Source organism: Trachurus japonicus, chromosome 11 (genome assembly GCF_045865225.1).
Source record: "Trachurus japonicus isolate A0001 chromosome 11, Traja_1.0".
NCBI classification, from domain to species: domain Eukaryota; kingdom Metazoa; phylum Chordata; class Actinopteri; order Carangiformes; family Carangidae; genus Trachurus; species Trachurus japonicus.
Genome location: NC_140917.1, coordinates 32,627,793 through 32,651,997, shown reverse-complemented (window position 1 = coordinate 32,651,997; position 24,205 = coordinate 32,627,793). Strand labels below are relative to the sequence as shown.

At 42.5% G+C, this 24,205-nt stretch overlaps 1 protein-coding gene across 2 annotated transcripts in view; it reads right to left on the bottom strand.

The window, feature by feature from the left end:
- Positions 1 to 23,797, bottom strand: part of hivep3a (HIVEP zinc finger 3a) — a 48,103-nt gene extending 24,306 nt beyond the window's left edge. The window contains exon 1 of one of the 2 annotated variants that reach the window (XM_085792315.1): positions 23,690 to 23,797. The gene's annotated coding sequence lies outside the window, so the exon portion shown is untranslated. The remainder of the gene's footprint in view (positions 1 to 23,689) is intronic. The other variant, XM_085792316.1, reaches the window with a different exon arrangement.
- Between the last annotated feature and the right edge of the window lie 408 nt (positions 23,798 to 24,205).

The following is a 24,205-nucleotide window of genomic DNA, read 5'->3' as shown; positions in this document are numbered from 1 at the left end:
GAAGAGAGCCCGGGGTGTCCATCCTCCACCAGGCAACACAGAGCCCTTCTGTATGAAGACTCTTAATTTGAAATTTGGAATGTGGAAGCCAGCTTGGATTGAAGCTGCCGATGGACTGTTTCGTCAATAAAGGGGAAACAGCTGCAGACTTACTTGTTATTGTTGTTGTTGAGAGATCAAGTAATACAAATACATAGCTGCGATTTTGCAATAACCAAATAATAAGTGCTGTTTCCAACCACAAGTTTAGTCTTGCAGAAGGTCAGTTAAAACAAATGCCTTCATAATAACTCCTCCAGCCAAGTGAGGAAAACTCAAACTGCAACTGGAACTTATAGAAAACTGATCAGTGTTGGAGTTTTTAAAGGGGACATATTATGGACATATCTTTTAAAGGCTCTTTAATATTTAGGTGTTTTTCTTGCCTTCCAGCCCCCAAAATGTGAGAATTGACAAAGAAATCTGTAATTTTCAGGCTCCCTAGGTTGAAATCCATGTGGTTTTACGAGCTGTTCCCTCAGATGTCTTATGTAACAAGGTTTCAAATTTGCATAACACCACCCCTACCTGGTACCAGTAGAAGGGGCGGGGCAAGCAGTGGTTCATTTGCATTTAAAGGGACAGGGCTGTTTTGAGAGGATGAAAAGAGCTGTGATGTTTGATCCTTGGGGTATTTTGACCAAAGCATGTCACAGACATGTCTTTAAGACACCTGGGAACTATTTTAATTTGTGGAAAAGGGGCAGAATATGTCTCCTTTAAGGTCTGTAAGCTAGCTGTTTGTGCTAATGAGTGGAAAGAGAAGAAAATAAAGTGAGTAAGTGTGTAAAGTATGTACATATACGTACATACTATGTTTCTGGTGTTCATAGTAATTACCTTTAATTGCCTTTTATAAGCTGATGGTCTCTTGATACTGAGCTAATAAAAGTCCACCAGGTTGTGCTTTATGATTTCAGATTGAAAAGTGGTAAAATATTCCACGATCATCATTGAATAGACTATATATGAAAAGTTATCTTTTTGTATGATGTACAAAACCCTTCAGTGTGTGTTTTTCAACATGTCATAGTTTCAGTTCTTTTCACTGGTGAGGGACTGGTGGTGTGGGACGTTATGCGCCAACTCCACCCATCAGCCATGATGAACTGTCACAGTGTTATTGACTTCACCTGTCACAGTCACACTGTTATGCCTGATCAATTTATATCTTGTGTGTGCTTACATCTGCAAGAGCTGTTTGTGCTAATGAGTGGAAAAATACAGGAAAGTGGTCAAATATTCCCACCAAGTAACAACACTGTACCATCATCACTGTCTATGTATGAAAAGGTATCTTTTGGTATGATGTTCGAAACCCTTATGTGTGTATATAGATATCTGTTTCATAGGCTGAGGGACTGGTGTAGTATGGGACGTTATGCATCAACTATGTCAACAGCATCATGAAAAACTGACCCTGGATCTGCCACAAATGCTCCCAAAACCCTGCTAAGACCTCATGAGCGGTCATTGTAAATCACCAGTCACTATCCTTTATAAACATGTGTGTTTGCTATTAATTTCATTATCAAATCATTTACAGTTATCAATTATTTTCATGTTTAAGCGGATAAGTGTTAGCATTGTATGTGGGGCACACACCAATGACTTATTTTGGAAATCTAAAACTCTAAAATTGTTTGATTTGGTGGAGCATAAAACAGTCCAAGTATTATATAAAGCAAGGAACTATCTGCTACCAAGAAACATTCAGAGAATGTTTCACGAAAGAGAGCAAGGTTATGATTTAAGAGAGAAATCAAATCTAAAGGTTGGTAGAGCTCGCACAACAAAGAAAAGTTTTTGTGGAGTAAAACTGTGGAATAATATGAGTACTGAAATCAAAAACATTTCGAGTGTAATCATGTTTAAAATGAGACATAAAGAAATGATTCTCCAGAGGTACATTGAATAATTCACACAAGGTGTTTGCTTACTTACTATTTGGATTAAAATGTGTAATGTGTAAAATGTTTAATTAGAACATATGGTTAAAATTATAGGGGTAGGATTAGATAAGTTTATACTTCTTCCTACTCCTTTTCGCTCATGTAAACTGCGTTGCTTATGAGATGTTGTGTATACATTTTTCTGTTCACTTATTATATTATTATTTTATCTTATTTATTTATTTATTTTTTACACTGTCGTTTACATGATCGAAATAAAGATATCAATCAATCAATCAATCAATCAATCAATTGTGAACAGTGAGGTGAGGTTCTCCAGTATCTGCAGCTACAACAAATGGGAAAACTATTACTGACTTATCAAACTAGTATTTTTGGCTGTTAATAAGAACACACTGCTGTCAGGATTTGAATGCCAAAAGAAAAGAAAAAAAAACAATAATTCTAGTTGTATGATTATTTAGTTTTTTGGAAACTTCTCCAAGAATTTCCCCATTGGATTTGACTTTTAATAAGAACAAAATAAACATGGTTAATGGCTGCGATCAGGACCAGGAGGGGGATTAGTTCTGATTTTGAAGTGGTTCTTAGATTATCAAAGAGACAAGAACCTGCAACACTGTGCATCTGCAAATGCTGCCATTACGGTGGCCTGAATGTTATCACTTCAAGACAATCCTTTAATGTGACTTACAGGATATTCCTTGGTCGTTCACGGCAAATATTGATGTTTAACATCAAGATTGAGAGTATTTTTATATCCTATAAAAACGTCTCACACACCTTCCCATTGATGACAAATGATATTTACCGAGGCCTGAATCTGCTGAAAATAAAGGTGGTTATTGCTTTCAACATATTTGGGTTTGTTGTCGTACGTTCTGACTGGACTAATATTGGCTCAGTAAATCTCTCTGCACTTGTCAGCCATTCTGTAGGTGACAGAGCTGCCAGTGTTGAGCTCTTTCACAGGGGAGTTGGGCCTGGGTGCAGCTGCATGGGGCTCGTCTGGATGGCCTTGTCACGCCGCGAACATCGCGCTACCAAACACATTTCCTTAACGGGAATATTTCTATTTGTTAGGAATGCAGGGCGAGACGGGGACGAAAACAAAAAAAGATAATACTGACCTCTTTTCTCTAAACCCAGCACTGCGATTTTCATTTTGCACCTCGAGCTACACAATACATTAACATTTAGCAGTAGCTGAATAGAAATCATGTGCTATTTTTAAAGCTGCAGATGCAGAATAAATCTCTCTTTTTCCTCTCTCTCTTTACTTTTTGTTTGGTTTTGTAGAACAGCTATAACCTCTAAACACAAACCTGCGCTGAAAGAAAGAAATAATCACAAACTAGGCTACTGCTTTTCTTCAAAACTACAAAAGTGTTTTGTCTGAATCTTTTCACTACGTGTGCAATAATTAGCCTACAAACAAAGGAAGCCACCTAACTATAATTTTGTTTATCTTCCATCCCATCACTCGGTATTGAATAAAACTTATATGACAAAAGACGGTACTATGTATGTAGAAATCATCACCGGTGGAAGGTCACACTTTACACACACATCGTGAACACTGATTTACAGGTAAAGTGTATATTATTGTGAAAAAGCATTAAATTACTTGGTTGTTGCAATCAGGGTGTGGAGAAGATTTCAAGCAATTCAGTAAAAAATGCCACAGTAAGATCCCCAACCCTACCTTTAAGTTGAACTTAAGGGTGTCATCATTTTTGTCTAGGCCAGTTTCATTACTTTGTATTTTAAAATAATTCTGTTGAACCACAATTCAAAAGCAATGTCTGATTTGTGTCAGTTAATTTTCACTACATTTTTATTTATTATTACTTTTGTCAGTTTCAAGTTGTTTCCGTGACAATTTAGCAACAGATTTGTCCACCTCTGTATTATGATTTCATGTCCTGATGTAAGTGGAAGGTAATATTTAATAGGGTAGATGGTTCAAAACCTGCATTAAGTTTTTATATTGCTTTCTGTAATGAATGCCAAACATAAATACACATACTGTTGTATGTTGTGGTGTTGGTTTGTTCAGCCGCCTGCTATGCACCGGAAAACTAAACACAATCTAAGATGCTACAACATCTAATGCAAGATTACAGCAGCTATAAAGGGATAGTTCACCCAAAATTAAAATTTCACTCATTATCTACTTTACTCTCATGTCGACTAAGGGCTGGGAGAAGTTTCAGAGTTATCAGTGGCTTCTCTGAGTTACAGGGGGTCTACTGAAGCCCCGAAATGCTAAATTGTCCTGAAAAAAATTAAATAAGTCTATATTTCAAGCTTGTTTGTAGCGGAGGCTCCTCTTCCCGGTTCGTCAAATTTGGACGAACCGGGAAGAGGAGCTTCGAGAAGCTTCCGCTACAAAACAAGCTTGAAATATAGACTTATTTAATTTTTTCCGGGACAATTTAGCATTTCGGGGCTTCAATACAAGAGGGACATTACATACGAGCAGCATGGAGGTATTTGTATGTTTTTTGTGTTTGTCTTTTTGCTACGAAGACAGTTGGTATCCATTTGCAAATGTTATATGGACATGCACTGCTACGCCGAGACCCCCTGTAACTCAGAGAAGCCACGGATAACTCTGAAACTTCTCCCAGCCCTTAGTCCACATGAGGGTGAGTAGATAATGAGTGAAATTTAAATTTTGGGTGAACTATCCCTTTAAGGTATCAGCTATTTATTGTAGGCAAATTGTTTTGTGCAGATTTTAAGGACAGTTCAGTTAACATCAACACAATGAACTGGTCTCTCTCCATACTATAGACGTCTAACAGACCTGCTGCACTCAGAGAAGACTCTCCATCAAACTGGAGGCTAACGACAGTGACCGGTCAATATTTGATTTCACCTAAAAGGCCAATAATGGCAGATACTCTGGTCTGACCCTGCTTGGTTGGGGGCGGAGTGTCAGCACAAGCAGTAGTATGCTGGTTTCGCCCTGCAGTGCCACAGAGGGAGTTTCTGGGCAACATGCCACCTGTCAGAGGAGAGAAAACACAGACAGTGTCCTCCGTCCGCAGCATCCCAGCAGTCCAGGGATTCACATATGGTCCAGAGAGCCTGTGACAGCACAGGGTGGTCCCGTCACCCTGTAGCACTCTATGATCTCTCCAGTGGATTACAACTGTCTGTTTATAATGTGGTTCCATTAAACTGGGGAGGACAGAACCAGACTTCAATCCTGCAATCGGGATTATGTAATCAGATTACAAAAAATATAAGTAACTATAAAACCACATTACATTTGAAAATATCCACTGAGATTACAGTTACGTTGTCTGGGGGATATTTATAAGTGATTTCTTGCAGAGAGCAGGTAGTGATTGTGTGAGTGCGTTTACAAAACAGATTGTATATATCATAGATCATATAATTCACCTTCTAAGTAGATGAATGACATCTGATGCTGAGCCGGGCTCCTCCTTAGAATAAGGTGTTTCGAGTGATCGATTTTAAAGAAATTCAAAATTATCCACAACAATTTTTTTGTTTTTGTTTTTTGTAATCCATTAGTTATGTTAATTGATATTACACAAGTATTACCATGTAATATGTAGCCTAATTGAGTAACTGACAACACATTAAATGAATCAAGTATCAACTCTACAGAGTATCTTAAAGGGATAGTCCAACATTTTGGCAAATTGGCCCGTTGCCATGATCCCTATAGTCTTTGGAGTAGGTTTGTTACCTTTAATTGTCGGTGCAAGCTCTTTTTAGAACGGCGGAGCAGAGCCGCGAGCTGCTCAGAGCTACGCTACGGAGGCTCATGGGATTTCTTGGTTTCTTTCATCAAACTCATCAAGTACACAATCCAACAACTCCAAAACGCTCTGGTGGACAAGTTATGACTATGAGATAATGACAAAACGTTACGAGACAGAGTTGTTTTTGAGACAAATGCAGAGACTGCTTGCTGAAAAACTGCCCAAAGGGGACACGCATCAGCGTTTTTGCATCAATTAATTTACCTCAAAAACAACTCTCATAACGTTCCGTTATTATCTCATAGCGTGGCGAATGTGCAGGTCACAGTTTGTCCACGAGAACATTTTGGAGTTGTTGGATTGTGTATTTGATGAGTTTGATGAGAGAAACCAAGAAATCCCATTAGCCTCTGTAGCGTAGCTCTGAGCAGCTCACGGCTCTGCTCCGACGTCCTAAAAACAGCTTGCACCGACAATTAAAGGTAACAAACCTACTCCTGAGACTATAGGGATTATGGCAATGGGCCAATTTGCCAAAAATGTTGAACTATCCCTTTAAAGAGAAGAGGCCCTTTAATGTTCAGTATGTGTACCTGACTAAAAATACCAGCGTCCAGATCTTAAAGGTTGATGTCTACCCTTTTTTGCATCTGTGTGCATGTGTGTGTAAACCCAGCCAATAAATCCCAACATATGACCATAACCACAGGTCCCCTTGCCTCCCTCCAGACAGCCAGCCACAGGCAGACCAGAGACCCCCCCCCCCTCCTCCCCCCCAACCACCACCACCACCAACACCACTCCCACCGAACAACCGCCAACCAGAACGGAACAGATCCCCCTCTCTCGACCTCAACCGGCCCGGCCGGCCACAGAAAGCAGCAGCGTAACCAACACGTAGTAGGCTGCTCTGCCTTCTAAAAACTGTCTCAACACACACACACAAAGAAAAAAAGGCCCCACGTGCAGCACGCCCTGACTTCCCTACAGTGGACCATGTTGACAGATGTTGTACAGAGCTCGGCTGTGGTGGGCGTTACCGGTTCAGACCCTACTACCAAATGTTCCAATAACATACTAATTCCATATGTACAATTGTAGCTTTATGGACCAAACAGGCCTGTGTATGTACTGTATGTACTCATTTGCCTGTTTAATAGAACTAATGTGTGGTGATAACTTGTCTGATTTGCTGCATTTCCAGCTTGTTTTTGTTCACTGTACCAATGTGTGACCATAGGAGCTTTATTTACGGCCTTGTTTAGCAGAAATTCTACCAAATATAGGAGATGTGAGGACGGCGCCAATGAATTTCCACAATACAGAGGATTGAATTAATCCAGTGGATGTGGTGGAAAGAGCTGGCCTGCCTACTAGCATGCATGTCTCAGTAACAACAAGACGGTTCATTTTGCTGATAGGAAACAACAGTTGGAATCCATCAGTTGTACCTTTACACACTCAGTGTTACATTCAGCAGACTGTTGCTGTTATTGATTACCGATCTAATGTCATGAAGTCACAGTTATATAATTCTGATATTGACTGATATTCAGTCAGACTGCCTGCAGGTACAACAACACACCTCCATAACGGTGCTGTGTAGAAAGTAAAGCTTGTCTCAGCTGTAATGTCGACATAAAGAAACTGATCATAGAGTCAGCCATGTTTGACTGTGTGCTCACTTGAAGCTGATCTGTGTGTGTGCTGCTTGTGAAAAAACAACAGAGCACATGAAGATGTTCCTGCATCAGCAGCAGGCTGACCCGTCAGTCTGTGTAAACTACAATATTAGCAAACATTAGCTCAGCAGCTAAAGAGCCGTCTAGTCTTACAGTTTAGATCAGACCTGCTACGTGAATGTCACAGTTCAAATTCTGTTTGCTTTGGGACTGCCTGTGGGAACTTCCTGCCATATTCAAGAGCAAAATATATGGCTGATGAATTAATATTTGTTGTTTTTGTCATTATTTTAACATTTATGAGTTGAGTGTTATCAAATAACAAGCTCTAGTGCCAATATTGTCTTTTTTAAAGTCTTTTTTCAGAGTTTTATGCCTTTATTTTGAAAGGATGGCTGGAGAGAGAGAGGAAATGGGGATAGAGAAGTAGGGAATGACACTCATTAAAGGGCTGCTGGGTGGAATCGAACCTGGGGACGCTGCAGCGATGACTATAGCCTCTGTTTATGGGGTGCCTGCTCTACCCAGTGAGCTATATGACGCTCTAATATTGTCATTTTCTCACAGTTTTGCAGACAAAGCAGCATATAAACTCCTCCAAAGCTAATCTGATAACACAGTTTATTATTGTTTAGTATTATTCTTACAACCACAGGCCTCAGTGTCATTATATAAAACGGAAAAATGCCTCCTTATCCATGTCAAACTGACGTGCGCTGACAGATGTGCAGTACGGACCACCAAAGCGTTAACCAATCCCTTAACAGTTTCAGTCAATCATGCCCCGCGGACTGATCCGCACGGGTGGTCCACCACCAAAGCCCTATTTTGAGCCAGGAAAAACCCTGCGTCCCCGCCGCCGGAGGCCGTGCCAGACACCGGCTGATGCTGCTGCAGCTCCTTGGTCAGCAGCGCAGGCCGATAAAAGCCAATACTTTACAGCCCTTAAATTATAGAGACGGCAGAGGAGAGGGTTCAGATACGTAGCCACATACCGTATACGTGTGACCACCACAGACTGACACAGTTCAGAATGGGGATGTCACCATTATAGATTTTATAGGTACGATTATTGTCACGGTATTACGATTATTATGCAACAATCAATTTCTTTTAAACACTATGAATGTGTCAAATCAAATATAGCCAAAATATACTTACATAACTGATTGTTTAGACAAAATATTTTAAATATGTATTAAAGCAGAAGTAAGCGATCCGGTCGTTTTGGCTAACTTCCTGTCAGCCGATGGAGTTAGCAGTCCCCGCCCTCGTCCCTACGTCACCACATGCTACGCGTATCCCTTGGCTGCACACACAGAGAGGACCGCCCCTTTATATCCTCATTGGATAAAGGTTGTAGGATACAAGGAAAGTTTTCTCCTCAGCTTACAGCAGAGCAGAGTGACTGACAGACCCGTGTTTCAGACCAAACACTCTATATAAGTGATTGCTGTCGGAAGATATAACTATTTAAGACTTACATTAACACAAACATTCCGCTTACTTCTGCTTTAATATAGGACCAATTAATCCCCTGTGGGAAATGTTTCAAATCTATACCAAATGTTTAAGTTTATTTTAATCTTTTTTTTTTAAATTACAAATGACACGCTTACATTTACATTCCTATTAATTCAGTGTTACGTACAGTATGTACATGTAAATTTACCAGTATCTGTGCATTTACCTTTACTTTGACGACATGGTTCTGACATATTATCTTTTTTGGAAACTGACAGTATTTAGGAATCTTTACGATTAATTAATTGTGGCGTCTAATACCACGATTAATTGTGAAAACAAGTAATCGTGACATCCCTAGTTCAGATAGTTCAAGTACATAACCTGTATATGCAACAGAATTCCACACACACACACACCATGATTTCTTTTCTGCTCTTCAAACTTCACTATTCCTGATGTATATCCCATAATTACACCAGGGATCGCTATGAATAAAAATTGTGCCATATTGATATTTACGGCCGGAGACTCACCAACAACAGGTTCATTTACAGAAAAGCGGGGGAAACTATATATTTAGAGCAGCAGCGAAACCAAATCAGCAACAAGGAACGAGGGACAAAGAGCAAAAAGAAAGGGAGGCATTGTAGAGAGGGGAGAGAAAACAAGTTGAAAACGCTGAGAGGAAACGCTAAATACGGAAGAGATGACCGGCCAGCCTGCTATATCTGTCCCCACATCTAAGTTGGGCTGCCTCTGCGAGTGTTTGTGGTTTCAGGGTGTGAGTGTGGGTTTCGGCAGGCCCCGCCGGCTGAAACTGTGACACTGTTTGCACACACCCGCCGCCGCCGTGATGACAGAGTCACACTGTTATAAGGCTGCACCTGCACTCCAATGAGAAGCCTGCGTCTGGCGGATCAGCGTTTCTGGGATTGAACAATTAATTCTTAGGGACGCAAAGCAAACAAGAGGGATTCGTACAATCAAACATGCGAGGAAGCTAAGCTAACAAGACGAGTCTGTGTTTGTGCTGTTTGCTCTGACAAAGCAATATCACCTCCGTACCTGGAAATCCCCACCAATGCTCTCTGCTATCAGACTAGTTGGATTTTACTTGACCGATAGAAAGAAATCTGGATGTATCATTCATTAACCACTCTTTAAACCGAACAAACACCTCGCTAACATCTGGCTTCTGTCATCAGTGTGAACAGATACATCAGCATTCACTCCTGGGTCAAATGACAGTGAAGTAAACCTGACTGACTGACTGACATAAAAATAACTGAACCACTTGGTATACCACTTTTTCTATAGTTAGAGTCAGTTTTCAGTCTATATGAAGTAGTTAGCCTCATGAATTTGAATAAGGGATCAACCAATTATTGGCATGGCTAATAATCTGACTCAGCGTTTTTAAAATAATCGGCATTGGCTGTTTTTTTCATAGATAACAATAAAATAAATGTATTTCTAATTTTTATTCTTACTGCAAAAGAATACTGGTTCTAAATACTGGATATCGGTTTCATTGATTTCAAATAATCAGTATTGGTATTGGCCTTTACACCCTTTTCACAGTGAATTCCAGTTTCTTCCCTCTGGACGGAGGTTGTCAGTCCCATACTGCAGAACAAAACGTTATAAAAACAGCTTTGTTCCAGCTGCAGTAACACTGGTAAACAAGCTGTAGTTTGCACAAAAGCTGCACAAGTCACTTTTCGGAGCATGATGTATCCCCTTTTTTATCTCATTGCTTTTATTCATTCTTAACTTGGAGGAAATTTTGCTCTTGGTGTTTTTACTTCTTTTTTAGTTTCATGTTTTTTACTTTTTTACTATTTATTTCATGAACTGCAGCACTTTTTGTCGAGCCGAAGCTGTCTCTTGTTTTATGTGTATGTGTTCTTTTTAAATGTCCTGTTTCTGATTTGATTGTTCGTTTTCTGTTGCTTGTTTAACTCTCGGCTGCAAAACTAGTTTACCCTTGGGTATCAATAAAGTAACCTGAACCTGGCCCTGAAAGAAACATAGTGGTCAATCCCTAATTGGAATCATTTGTTTTTTTCCTGAACATAAGTTGAATTGATTTATTCAGTGAATTTCAACTTATTAGTGTAATAACTCATCTATCAGACGATGTAGCCCAAACTTTGTGCAAAATTATATTTTCGAGTAAATCCGGGATGAAAGTGTGGTAGTTTTTTTCGCATTGGACAATGCAGGCGCACGGATTATGTGTCACGTTGCTCACGATTCATCAGCCACTGATACTGGATCCGTCATCTGTCAATCAAACGTCTGAGACACACACACACACACCGAGGTCGGTCTTGCTCCAAACATTGAATATCCCACCCGCTCGATAACGACCAATCAAATTTGCTTTCCTTACTCAGGTAAACTCATGCGGCAACTCGTGGAAACTCGTAGAAGGAGGCACGACAAACAGGACAAACGGCCATTTCTGAACACCTTTAAAACTAGTTTGCCAGCAGATCCATCTCCACAACAAGTGACCAAACTCTATCTGCTGATGAGGACTGTGTGATACAGCTGAAACCTTAATGTTGACACAAGTTCACGACCTTTGTCCGTTTCAAAGCGACTAAAAGTTTCAGAATCATCATTAAAACTATTTCTATACAGAAGCAGCTCCAGCGAAACCTCATCGCCACAGTATGAAACAGGCATTTAATGAGAGTGCTTTGGTTTGGTAAGAAGAGCCAGTGGCTGAGGCTGAGATGCCATAAAGATGTTTCAAAACCAAATCACTGCCGATATCAAAGCAGTGGGAGTGCACGGTGCATCAGCGCATGAAAAGAGCCGGGAGAGGGAGAAGAGGCTCGATCAGGAAGCTAATGGAAACCAGTGAATAGCTGATAACAACCACATGCAAAGTCTTCACAGGAGCCTGAGTGTGTGCAGCGGGCTCTAACTCGGCATGATGTGATATAACTCGGGCGGATCAATACTAACACTGTTGAGCCTGATGCATCAGGCTGAGCCGAGCGCTGGGTTAAGCGGGATACGGAGAACAAAAGTACATCCCAGCCTGCTTTTATTTCAAACACAAGGGGAAAAAAAAAAGTCACTGACCTTTTGTGAATCCACTTCATTAAGACACAGTTCACTTCTAAGGCCAGCATGCCAATTTCTGTGGAAAACACTGCTCAGATAAAACCCGTCCAGTTTTTTTTTTTTGTTTTTTTTTTCCAATTTTTGCTGGACTGTAAATGCGAACCAATCTGCCTGGATCTCAAGATGATGTAATGCAGGGAGAGAGCAGCCATATGTTCTCTTATTTCACCACCAGTGAATCAACAGACAGGGATGAGGCAGCCTGCCAAAGAGCCTGCCTGTCCATGAATCTATATCTCCCACACACGGGGACAAGGAGAAGCTGCTGTTACTTTTAGGCAGCGCTAATATTTTGACATACACTCAACGATGCAAAGCGATAATTGAGGTGCTGATACTGAGCTCTCTCTACCTGTAGGTCCTGGCTGAGTCAGCAGCAGCAGCAGCAGCAGCTCCGTGTGGAACCAGCGCTGCCTGCCGTCTTGGTGACGGGGAGGAATCATGGACAAAAGACCTTACTGTGGGACAAATCCAGAAAAATAGACACAAACTGGCTGTTACATAATTCAAAAGCCTGCGGTGTTAGTGCCACATACTGTTGTCCTGTCTCCCCCCCTCAGATAAAACCAACCTTGATCCACAATGACAATGTCAACAGGAGTGAACAGAGGAGAGGATGCAGCTGTGGACATCGCTCTGGACAGCTTCCTTCTTCTCAAAGACACAGCAAGTGCATAGTCCATCCACACTGTGAGGGAATCAATATTTTTTAAAGATATTTTTGAGGCATTTTTTAAGGTGAAAGTGACAGAGACTGATATGAGGGAATGACATGCGCTAAAGATGGCCTCGGTCAGGAGTCAAACCGGCGATCAGCGTGTCAGGCAGATGCCAACGTGGGACGTGCTCCCACTCGACCACCGAGTACCCCTAAGTAATCAATAGTTTTTATGGGTCAGATGGCTGTGTGTAATGTGAATATCACCCTCACCACCAGCTCTGACTCTCTCTCAGCGCTTTAGCACCTTTCAGCTCATTGTTTTGTTTCTGATTCTCTGTTTTCAGAGCAACACACCGTCATAAGTCAGGGACAAGCAGTTGATAAAGAGACAAGCAGCTTTCTCAGAGTTAGTGGAGACCAAACAGAGCTAAGAGAGGAGTTAATATTTGAACTTATTTGTATTAGGCACTAGGCTCTGTGTATAAAGCCTGCCTGCCTCTGTAAACCTTATGTTATACAGTATATTGAGATTATGTGACATTTTTTAAGGGCATACTGTATGGCAATCCATGATCCAAGTGCGTTGGTCACAACGGCTAGCTTGAGTAGCGCCTAATTCGTCCGAACAAAATTGTAAACAGCTGGTATTTAGACAAATTAACGACACACTGCTGATCTAAACGGCTACTTTCTCGCCTAAAAATGTTTGAAATGTTGATAAAGTGATATTTACAGAGTTTAGAGCTAAAATGAAATCAGCTTCTGACTGCTGATTTCGGCTGGGGTAGGAGGCAGGCTAACACTACCTATACACTTCCAGTGTTTGAGATAAGCTAGGCTAATTAGCGGTGCGCCAGCTCTGCCCGTATCTCCCTTGTTACTGCACGCACAGTCGAAAGGATGGTGTCTATCTGCTGGTCATGGACTCGCGAGTGAGGTAAGACACAGACAAAAAAAATGTTGCCGTATCCCTTTAATTCTGAAAATCCTGACCAGAAGTTGTGATTGACATCTTTCTGCCTCTTTAAGAATTTGTCTGGCCGGTGCTCTTGTTTAGAAGTTGCTATTTGCAAGACCTTAAAGAGGAACTAAGATTTTCACCTTAACTTTGCTACATTTTTACGTTAATTAAACAGCTAATTGTGCTGGTTAAATAAATGACTTGTAACTTGTTCCAGGGAGAATGGAGGCTCTCTGCCTTCCACCTAGCGTCTCTTGTCTGAACACCAACCTTGTAAGATCAGAGCCTCCGACCCGAAACGCACCCTGTAACCAGTAATCTCTTGTCTAAGACCACACAAATATACACATCATAACGTTATGTATCACTCTATTGATTGATTTCTCACCGGCTTCGTAAACAAATGCACATGGCCGGGAGGAGGGTTAGCAACACAGAGGAAAACCAGCCGGACTGACATAGTTCCCCTTTAAATAAGAAAGCTAATTTGCTAATGTAGGATTGTGAGATTCAGTCTGCCATAGCCATAGGTCTGGGGACACAAACAAACAAAGCTCCAAATGAATGTAAATGTTGCCTGCAAACACTTTTTCCACAATAACTTCATAAAGTCACAATGCTAATTTTAGCAAACCAGAAAACCAGAAGCTGCTCAGGAGCAGCCACGCCCCAGAAAGTTTCATGAATGATAGATGGAAAGACGTGACTGAGAAAGAGGCTGGAAATGAGAGAGAAAGCTTAGTCGAGTCTTTTCCACAGCAGACGTTTTTACTCAGAGAACACAGGTGACACTAATAACATTAATGGCTGCGCTCCATTAAGTGTCTCGGTGAGTTAGCGCGCACGCGACCGAGGCCCTGGGATTGTTATTTTTAGTTAGTGTATAGCGTGTTTCCTGAAAATGACACGGAGCTGGGAAAAAATGTGCACATTAACCTCTGTGAAACCTGCAGCATGACATCATACAGTTAAGTCATGTGAAAGCAGAGAGGAAAACACTCCAGTTGAGTCTCTGACGCTGAAGCTGACTCCATCATAGAGGATTTGTAATAATGACGACCAATTACTGTTTTAACACGCTTTGAATTAAATGGTTCAAAGGAGAAGGGGCAGGGTTGGATTTTTTCTGTGTGAGTGTGCATTCACTAGGTGATTTGTGAATGAGAAGTGCAGCTGACAGGCCTTCTGCCTGACAGGCTGCTCTCTCGGCGGGGGTCACAGAAACCAGAGGCCCTTCCACCTCGCCGAGCGGCCCAAGCTGCGCCCATACGCTCGCCTCCGGGGTCACTGACGGCATCCGAGCCCTTCCAGCAGAGGGCCGCGCTCCAGCCAAGGGCCTAAACAACTCGCAGTGTGCGCCCACATGCTCTGATTCCCATGCACCTCTCTCTCTCTCTCTCTCTCTCTTCACACACACACACACACAATGCATATATATAAAAAAAAAAAAAAACTACACTTAACACCCAAAAATATGGCATTCACCAAACACACGTGCGAGCTTCCCTGCCAACACGTTTTCCTGTGTGCGAGCAAATGCGTAGGCAAGGATGCAAACGCACGCCCGCATACACGAGTGTACTGTATCCTTTCATTAACAAGGATGAAAGTCAATTTCCGCTCCCGTGGTCTGGGGGCCGGCTGCTTGGCGGGGAGGAAATCTGTTCGCTTATAACGCTAGTTTTGACATTTAAGCCTGAGCCTCTGAGGCCGGGGGAAGACCTCCTGATCGATGACCAGGGTCCCCCTACCCCCCCTAAGACGGCCTGGACTTTTCTAACCTCTTACCTAAGTGTGGATGATGCGTGTGTGCGTGCGCCGCGCATCCTAACACGCCATGTGAGTGCTGGTTACGTGACACATCTTAAATCACGAACACATGGTTTCTGAAGGAGGAATCTGTGATTTATTGCTGCTGTAGTCGCTTAGCGGTTTCCAAAAAAAAAAAAGGTGTTTTCTACGTTTGCGGCAAGGACATGGAGCTGGATGATATATTGCACTGGGAGGAGATGTGCTCCAATAAGAGTAATGCAAGTTCAGCAATATACCGTAAACCACTGCAAGGGACGGTGAACAGTCGCTCCCTATGCTTCCTATTTACACTGAGGTGGAAGAGCAGGGTTAATATTGTGATATGTTGAACCAGTGTTTCAAATGAACATTAGAATAGTGCCTTTAATTGATTAGGCCATAAAACTAAAGTCAGGAACTGCTGATCGACCACGTCTGAAGGAAAAAGTGCTCTGACCTGACCAAGGCCAGGATGGCGCGTGTTCTCAAAGACTTTCCTAACTGAGAGTGAGTTGTGTGAAAAGATAGAAAAAGAAGAGAGAGGCTGCAGCGGACCAATCACTGTCCAAGGTGGGCAGTACTGTTGGATTGTCATTTTCAGAAAGTTACAGAAAACGTCTTATACCCTTCCCCACAATTCAGAGGCGGTCCACACGTATAGCTACATGTTTTATCATTTTGTCCACACAGAAACTGCATCTTGGAAGGCCGAATAAGGTATTTTCTAAAAATGCCGCCCCAGCATTTTCATGTAGGCACCCGAAACAGATTTTTTGTGAAATGATGATATCATACCCCCCACCTCTCTAACCTGTAACCTGAGCCACACTGCTAGACGTAATACAACAACAATAAACAACAATGGTTGACTACCGTTGGGTCCTTTGGATACTGCGCCTGAAACGATCCCAATTGTTTTGAGGGAAGCTCCGTTTCCGTGTGGAAAAGGCCTCACGCCGGGATTCTACTGGATGCGGCTCCGTTGCGGAACGGCTGCGCTGCAAGCACCGCCGTCCGTCAACACCCACCGAATGCATTTGTGATGCGCAGTTGCGCACCGTTGCGGATCCGCTGGACAGTGGGACTCACGAGGACCCACGAAATCTCGCAAATTCACACATAATCGCGCAATACAGTAGGATGTAGAACCACAAGACCAGAAACAGTTAAAGGGACATTGTGTAACTTCTCCTGTTATCTATTCATGGAAATCTATTATTATGTTTTTCATTAATCAGTAGCTAATCACCCCCATCAACAAACTGAAGTGTTCCTTTCAGCTCTGAATTTGCCGTTCATATCATTCATATCTACATGGAGCGGGTAAGCTCGGTGCTGGCTGCCATGTGGAGTCGCCATGTTTTTACATTCAGTGGCAGCGTGACGGTAGGAAACCACGGAAACTCAGCGGAGACCCAGCAACCTCAGGTCGAGGTGGCGTCTGTGAAAAAAGTCACCGCGGTAACGCAGTGAGGAGGAATGGAGCGTTACAGTGATGTTGCATTCACCTGCAGTCGGGCAGACGGCCGTCGGTAACAAACCAGATGTCATTTTAGTCACAGAAGTCCAGAGAAAGCCGGTAAAACGTGGGTCAGGTAAACAATACGACATTGCCATGACAACATATTGTCACGTGTATTGTTTTGCCTCGTGCTGACAGACCACTTGTTTACATAGAGGCTTGTTTATACCATTATGTCTGCCGTCTGCCCAATTTCACGTGAATGCAGCATGAAAAATACGATTGAGTTGCTTGTGATATACAACCGCAATGCTAGATGGGAGTAATTCCTACACAGTGTAGGCTACCTGTAATGTAATCCAGAGTAGTAAGAAAACAACTCGGTGCTGAACTGTTAATCTGCCTATTTTGTGATTTTACAATCAGCATCTCCTCATCCATGGTGTCTGAAAATAGAAGCTCTGCGCATGTGTTGCGGAGGGCTCCGGATTGCCAGTGCCATGCCGTAACCGTCACGACGGTGGAAGCACACACATTGACTAGAATACTATCGGCTCCGCTGCCGTGCCAGAGCGGAGACTCGACGCACACACATCTGGTGGAATGAAGCCGTCAGATGTTAGAAAGATGTGTAGGAGAAAGGAGGAGTTCAGATACTCTTTAACTTTGACTGACTCTTTGTTTGAAGTGAGCAACAGCGAGGACTAATAAATGAAGACACACACCAGTGGTTTCCAACCTTTTACAAATCATGGTCCACTTGAAAATGTCAAAAATGTTGGCAACCGACATCCAACCCTGTAACAATGCACAGGGAAAATACTTCCTCAAGGTGATCTCTATGTTCCTTGTATGACAACTAATGAATAATTCTACCTGTTGCTAACCAGCAAGCCAGTATATGATGTAGTCGGAGACACAACAAAGTCTAAATTGCTCTTGTTGGCTTATCACAGTGGTTTGCCTTGATACAAAAATATATAATGATTTATATATATGTTCTAATATCTTTTTCTTGTACTGCTTTGCCAATGATCTGTCAGTCCACTTGCCATAACATCACGGCCCCTAATCTGTGGCCTGGAGCCTAGACCACATATTGGGAACCCAACCCACTGGTGTCGACAAGCTTCAGACAAATGACAGCCACCCCTAATGTTGACATGATGAATATTTAAATAAACTTTTCTCTAATGTGTCTGTCTGTCATCCGCACACTCCAGTTTGTCCTTAAAGGATTCCAGTTTGGCAAGTTGAGACGGATGACTCCACATTTTCTCCTGGGTAAACACATCTCCGGTCCCTCCCCTGGAAGACTGATCCTTCTCTGTTTCGCTGAGGCTCAGACTGTGTGTCGGCCTGGTATTTCCTCTCTCTGCTAAGTGCCTGGAGGACCGATGTGGACTACATCAGCGAAGCTCCAGAGATACAAGTGCCCTCACATTTCACCTGCTACCAAGGACACTGTAATGACTGACACCTGAGGGATGAGGCGCCCGCTGGTGACTCCATAAGAACAAGCTGTATGAATATCAATGTTGTCCTTTCGGGCTCTACTGCCCTTGACTGAACAGAGGGACCTTTGACAGGGGCTTGAGCAAAAAAAAAAAAAAACTCGAGAGTGTGCCATTTCATAATGCAACAGAGACACCGCATAAATGTTTACCATACCACCGGAGCCGGGCAGGGTTAACTGTGGGACTGCTCGTGTCCGGTGCCCAACAAACCTCACACACCATTCTGGCTCCAGAGGCAAACACGCTGGAAACCATTTGGGCTTCAGGCCTATCAGTGCCACCATAAGGCCATTATGCTCCCACGTTAGCACCCATGAAACATTAAGCTCGTTAGGGGGAACGCTAACCTCCAGGGAACAATAATAGACTAGGAATTACAGTGATGATAATGGTGTTGTTTATATGCTTGACACCCACTGAGCTTAGTGAGTTGCTGTGGATTAAAGAGTGGGCAAAAAAAATCAGTTTTCTATTTTCATAACTTGATACATAACTGTAAGAATTCAACCAAGAGATTTTCTAAAGTCTGCTCTCTCACACTTGGCTCCTTAACTATTGACAACAACACTGAGAAGTTCAAACTCCTCAACACACACACGTACGTACAGTGTGTCATCAGGGTGCTGCAAAGTTGAGAGACTCCCATGGTTCATAACAGAGATATCCTGACTTTTACTTTCTAGTAGAGTGAATCCTACAACTCCCACAATGCAACTCAACAGCATCAGTTCAGCAAAACGTATTCCTTTAGAACTTTGCTATCTAGTAAAACCCAATATCATGACATCATCAGTTACCTGTATGAAGGCTTGGCCCGGCCTTGCTTCTCAATTACAATTGTTGTTAAAGGGATAGTTCAACATTTTGGCAAATTCGCCCATTGCCATAATCCCTATAGTCATAGGGGTAGGTTAATTACCATTAATTATCGGTGCATGTTGTTTTGAGATCAGCGGGGCAGAGATGCGAGCTGCTCAGAGAAAACAATGGAGGTGAATGGTACAGGTCCCCTGTCTCTCATCAAACTCATCAAATACACAATCTAACAACTCCAAATCGATCTGGTGGACAAGTTGTGACCTGCACATTCACCACGCTATGAGATAATAACATAACATTACGAGACAGAGTTGTTTTCAAGACAAAAATGTAGCCGGAACTACATTCCAGACACGGCTGCTGGGCGGAATGATTTAAAAAGCGCATATTGTAATTATTACATAATTATACCTTATTATCTCATAACGTGGTGAATGTGCAGGTCACAACTTGTCCACCAGTTTTGGAGTTGTTGGATTGTGTATTTGATGAGTTTGATGATGAGGGACAGGGGACTACTGTATCTACCGTTACCTGAGCAGCTGGCGTCTCTGCCCTGCAGATCTTAAAACAACATGCACTGACAATTAAAGGCAATTAACCGATCCCTATGACTATAGCGATTATGGCAATGGGCAAAATTTGCCAAAATATTGAACTATCCCTTTAATATACTGTATCACACTGTACACAATAGGGCTGGGTTGAAAAAATTGATTCCCAGATTAAAATCGATGATTCAGCCTGTTACTCTCTGACAGTTTGTGCTGCTGGAAATGAAAAAAAGTCAAGTCAAACGAACAGTGAGTCAAGTATTTAAACTTGCCACTGTGGGAAACGGCTGCAACTGAACCATGTGCAGGAATCATAGGTGAGCTGTGGCACATGAACAAACAGCTAATGGCTCTGCACGTGACACACACAAACATGACACATGAGGTCCCACAGTGATGTCACCACAAAGTCTGGTGGAGAGGAAGCTGTGTTCATCCACAGTGGAGCCAGAACACTGAGGGACATTAACAACGCAGCAGCCTACCCCAGTGCATTACAGCTACAGTTTCTGGAGATGCACGTCTCACCTGTTGGTCATGCTAAATAGAGAGTGCATTAATGTTAGTGCTTTGGCTCTGTTCCTAATGTAAACATTATATTTTTAACAGTGCCTATCTCTGTCTGAACCATGACTGAACTGAACTGTGACCTTGTGAATCAGAATTTGAATGAATTCAGGAAATCAGGGGCAATACCCAGATGTCATATATTATTTATCATAATGAATGTCCTAGGCTATAAATGATATAAAGTATTATTAGGCCTATATATTTTATTATTATGATATCACCAAGCTTTCTGTTTCACTCTCTCCAAAGATTCCACCATGCCACTATTCCCCACACATCAGTCCATTCATGATCACAAAAACACACACCTTGTCATTTTGACTCTACATCTGCATTGTCATGGTTACATCAAGTAAATCTTTCATGAAATGTTAAGAAAGCCACTCATTGTACATGATCGGTCCTCAGATGTGCTGTGGTATCTCTGGATGGTTAGTTCAAAATATATCCATGTTCACAGTAGCCTATAACAGATTTATGACTAGAAATATATTCTGTTTATATTGCATTATGCTTTAAAAAAGCTACGCAAGGTCAATGTTCCCCTCGCCAGCGACCCTACAACCACTGACAGACTCCGCCTCGTGTGAGTGATTGATGCAGGTTACACAGCACCACAACTGAGCGCTGGTAACATAGCGGGCATCCATTCTAAAAGGTGAAGGACGAAGCCAGGGCAGGAGAAAATGATAATAAACAGCCAGAGTCACAGCCACTGGCTTTTCCACCGGGTCTCCGAGGAAAAGAAATTCCCTCTTGAGGCTGCAGAGTGACACACAAGAATGACAAAAATCTGACCCCGTCACTACGGAGCGAGGCAGAGGGACAGCATGACACAGAGAGAGAGAGAGAGAGAGAGGCAGTCCAGTTCTAGTGAAAGGATGACAGCACGTCACATGAGTGGAAGGCCTTACTGGACATCAGGAGTGATAGAGAAATCACTTCAGCCAGGCCTGAGTCATTAAATGATCTGTTTGTTATGCATTAGTAATTCTTATTCCCATGTTTCATAGAGGCTGCAAACACGTGGTGCTGTGTTCCAGACATCAGCAATGACCAACACGTTCACAGGAAGTTGATTAATCTGTGAAATTAATCAAATAATTTTGACAGCCAATTAATTATTTTAATAACACATGAGGTGTTCTGTTTCAGTACATTGTTGGTTGGAAAACGCCAAGACACAGCCCCATGGGCTCAGTCAAAATGTGATTCCGGTGTTATTTTATAGATTTAATTCAAAAAAACAAAAAGATAAACAGATTAATCACAGATTAAAAGAGTCATTACTCCGGTCGGTGCTATTCAGGAGGCAGTGTCCCTCCTTCCAAAGCTGATAATGGACAATTTATCATCGGCATCAGACACCCAGTCAGCACTCATTGCACCACTTTGTGCTCAGAAATGTTGAGTGTTGGAGAATTATTATTATTTTTTCAAATGATTATTATTTTTTTCTACATCTCATGATAAACCGGCTGCATGCACATTAAGGAGATAACAAAAAACGCCTTGTTGTATCAAGTGTTTTGCAGCAGGAGCAATGTTGCAAGCCACAGCTGTCCTCAGATGCCCTCTAATCCAGCAGCCACCATAGCAATGAGGAGTGTTTCAGGGCTGCAGAGTTGGTCTGCACACTCGATCATTTATAGCTTTATAGCTGTGCACTCACATCGTTTAGACTGTTGTTTTTTCTTTCTTTTTTTTCCATTATAAATTAAATGGTATAAATAACCAGTTTCTACTGTAGGGATGCTCAGGCGCAAATACACTTGGCTGTTACACTGACATCCAAATCACCCCACCAAACCAATTTTTAAGCTCAGTTGTGATTATGTAATATTTTCGGCGACTTGATCCTGCGGCCCAAACAAAGCAGCGGAGGATGGGGGGGAAAAAAATAAATAACCGCCCTGAACGGGACTGTTTCTCATGCATGATGTCATGTTGGATGCCTTACAAGCAGGTTACGCAGAAATGTCCGAGCAGCAGGAAGGCGTTGTGCAGGCAGGCAGGCAGGCAGGCAGCGCTGGAGCCGATGGGTTTCGCTTTCTGTTGCATGTGAGGAGAGGCGACCCCAGATTCCGTCTATTAAATCACACATATGAGTCTTAAGTGGTATATTTAAAAAGCATGAATGATGCTATTGTCTGCATACAAACCCGGTGTACGATCGGCATTCAGAAACTGAGTAAATAGGCTACAAATCTCCCCATAATAATGATCTCTGGACAGCAGCAAGGAAATAAAAAAAAACGGGATGATTGATTATTTTGTTGTTGGTGGACGGTGCGTTTGCCTGGGGGGACAAAATAATGTCTAAAACCTCTCAAGTCATGTTGTTAACGGGCATGCGCGCTTGAAGGCGAATTAATAAATATTAAAGTGTAAGATTTTTTTGAATGGAGCTTGGTTTTTTGCTACAAACTGGTCGCAGCGCGTTGATGTAACCCGGTGCCACATAATGTAACACGCCACCGATGGAATATAATGAGCACAGATGATAACACACCTGTGTAGAGAGCATAATGTGGGGATTTTAAAAAAGAAAAAAAAATGGAGTAGGCTAGGTTAAGTGGCTCAGAGGCGTTAGCTGCTGTGGAGCTAGCAGAGATACAGTCACAGCACTGACGATATGGATTCAGATGACTCGTGTAAAGTAGAAGCACACACTACTACAGTTGTTCTACATAATGCCACAGCCTGAACCACACAGAGCTGCCGTACCTACTACAATCAGCGTCAAGCTCACGGGAACGACAGAGCCGCCACATGCGTCGTTTTCAAAATAAAACTGCACCACAACACCCGAGCTCCTCTACTCTCCCAGTGCTGGGGGGCCACGGACCCGCTGTGTTGTTTTAATTGCGGTATTTTTTTTAACACCACCCCGGCTCTTCCACACACACACAAACATTTCATTAATTTACACACGGTCGCAAAAAAAACAAAAACAAAATTCGAGGCGTTTACTTTTTAAACCTGAACTCAACACACTTCCTGTGTCGTTATGTCCAATTCTGGCTCGCTTGCCGCAGCTCACCGCCACCTCCTCCCTCTCACAGACAATGAATGAAGCCAGTTTGGGGGAACGGACAAGCCCAGGACCGGTCCAGGTAGCCCGGCAGCCGTGTGATATGACGGCTCAGAGACATTACAGACACGGGACAATGTCCCCCTCTCAACCCCGGTTCACCTGCATTTTTATCTTCCCATTTTGGTCTAATAGCGACAGGGGGGAAAAACACGTTAAATGACAAACAGCCGTCCTGCCAGCGCGTGTCAAATATCACAGTAAAACACGACCACACAACACACGATAACACGTCCAGCAACGCCTCGCTGACACCGTGTATGGGCTTACATTACCTGCAGGATGCTCAACTTCACTTCTCTGCGCTGCGGCCACAGCTTCACGAGATCCGTCAAGTCGCGCGAGGTGCTTCAACCGGAGACAGGAAACGTTCAAATGTGGCCTTCAAATTAAAAGCAGAAAGGCACGAGCCTGAGACGTTGGCAATATTGCAGCGGAGTTTAAAAAAAAGCTAAGCAATAGCCATGTGTTTATGAGTTATTTTGTTAAGTTGTATGTAGGTTTAGCTAATGCCTCAACACTTTTAGGTCAAAACTTTATCCATTACAATTTTTTTGACCGGAAACGCAATACCTAGCTTGATTAGTGTCATCTTCAGCAACACATTCAAGACCACTTATTAGCATAAAAACGATTCACCCAGCCAGACCATGTTATAAGTTTGGGATAATGTCATTATCAGGAATTAATGGGCGACGTGGAGGCATGACAATAGCTATTATAGGCTACACTTGAAAAATTAAGTAGGCTATAATTACCAGGAGATTGGAGAAGGTATCCTTGAAAACTCA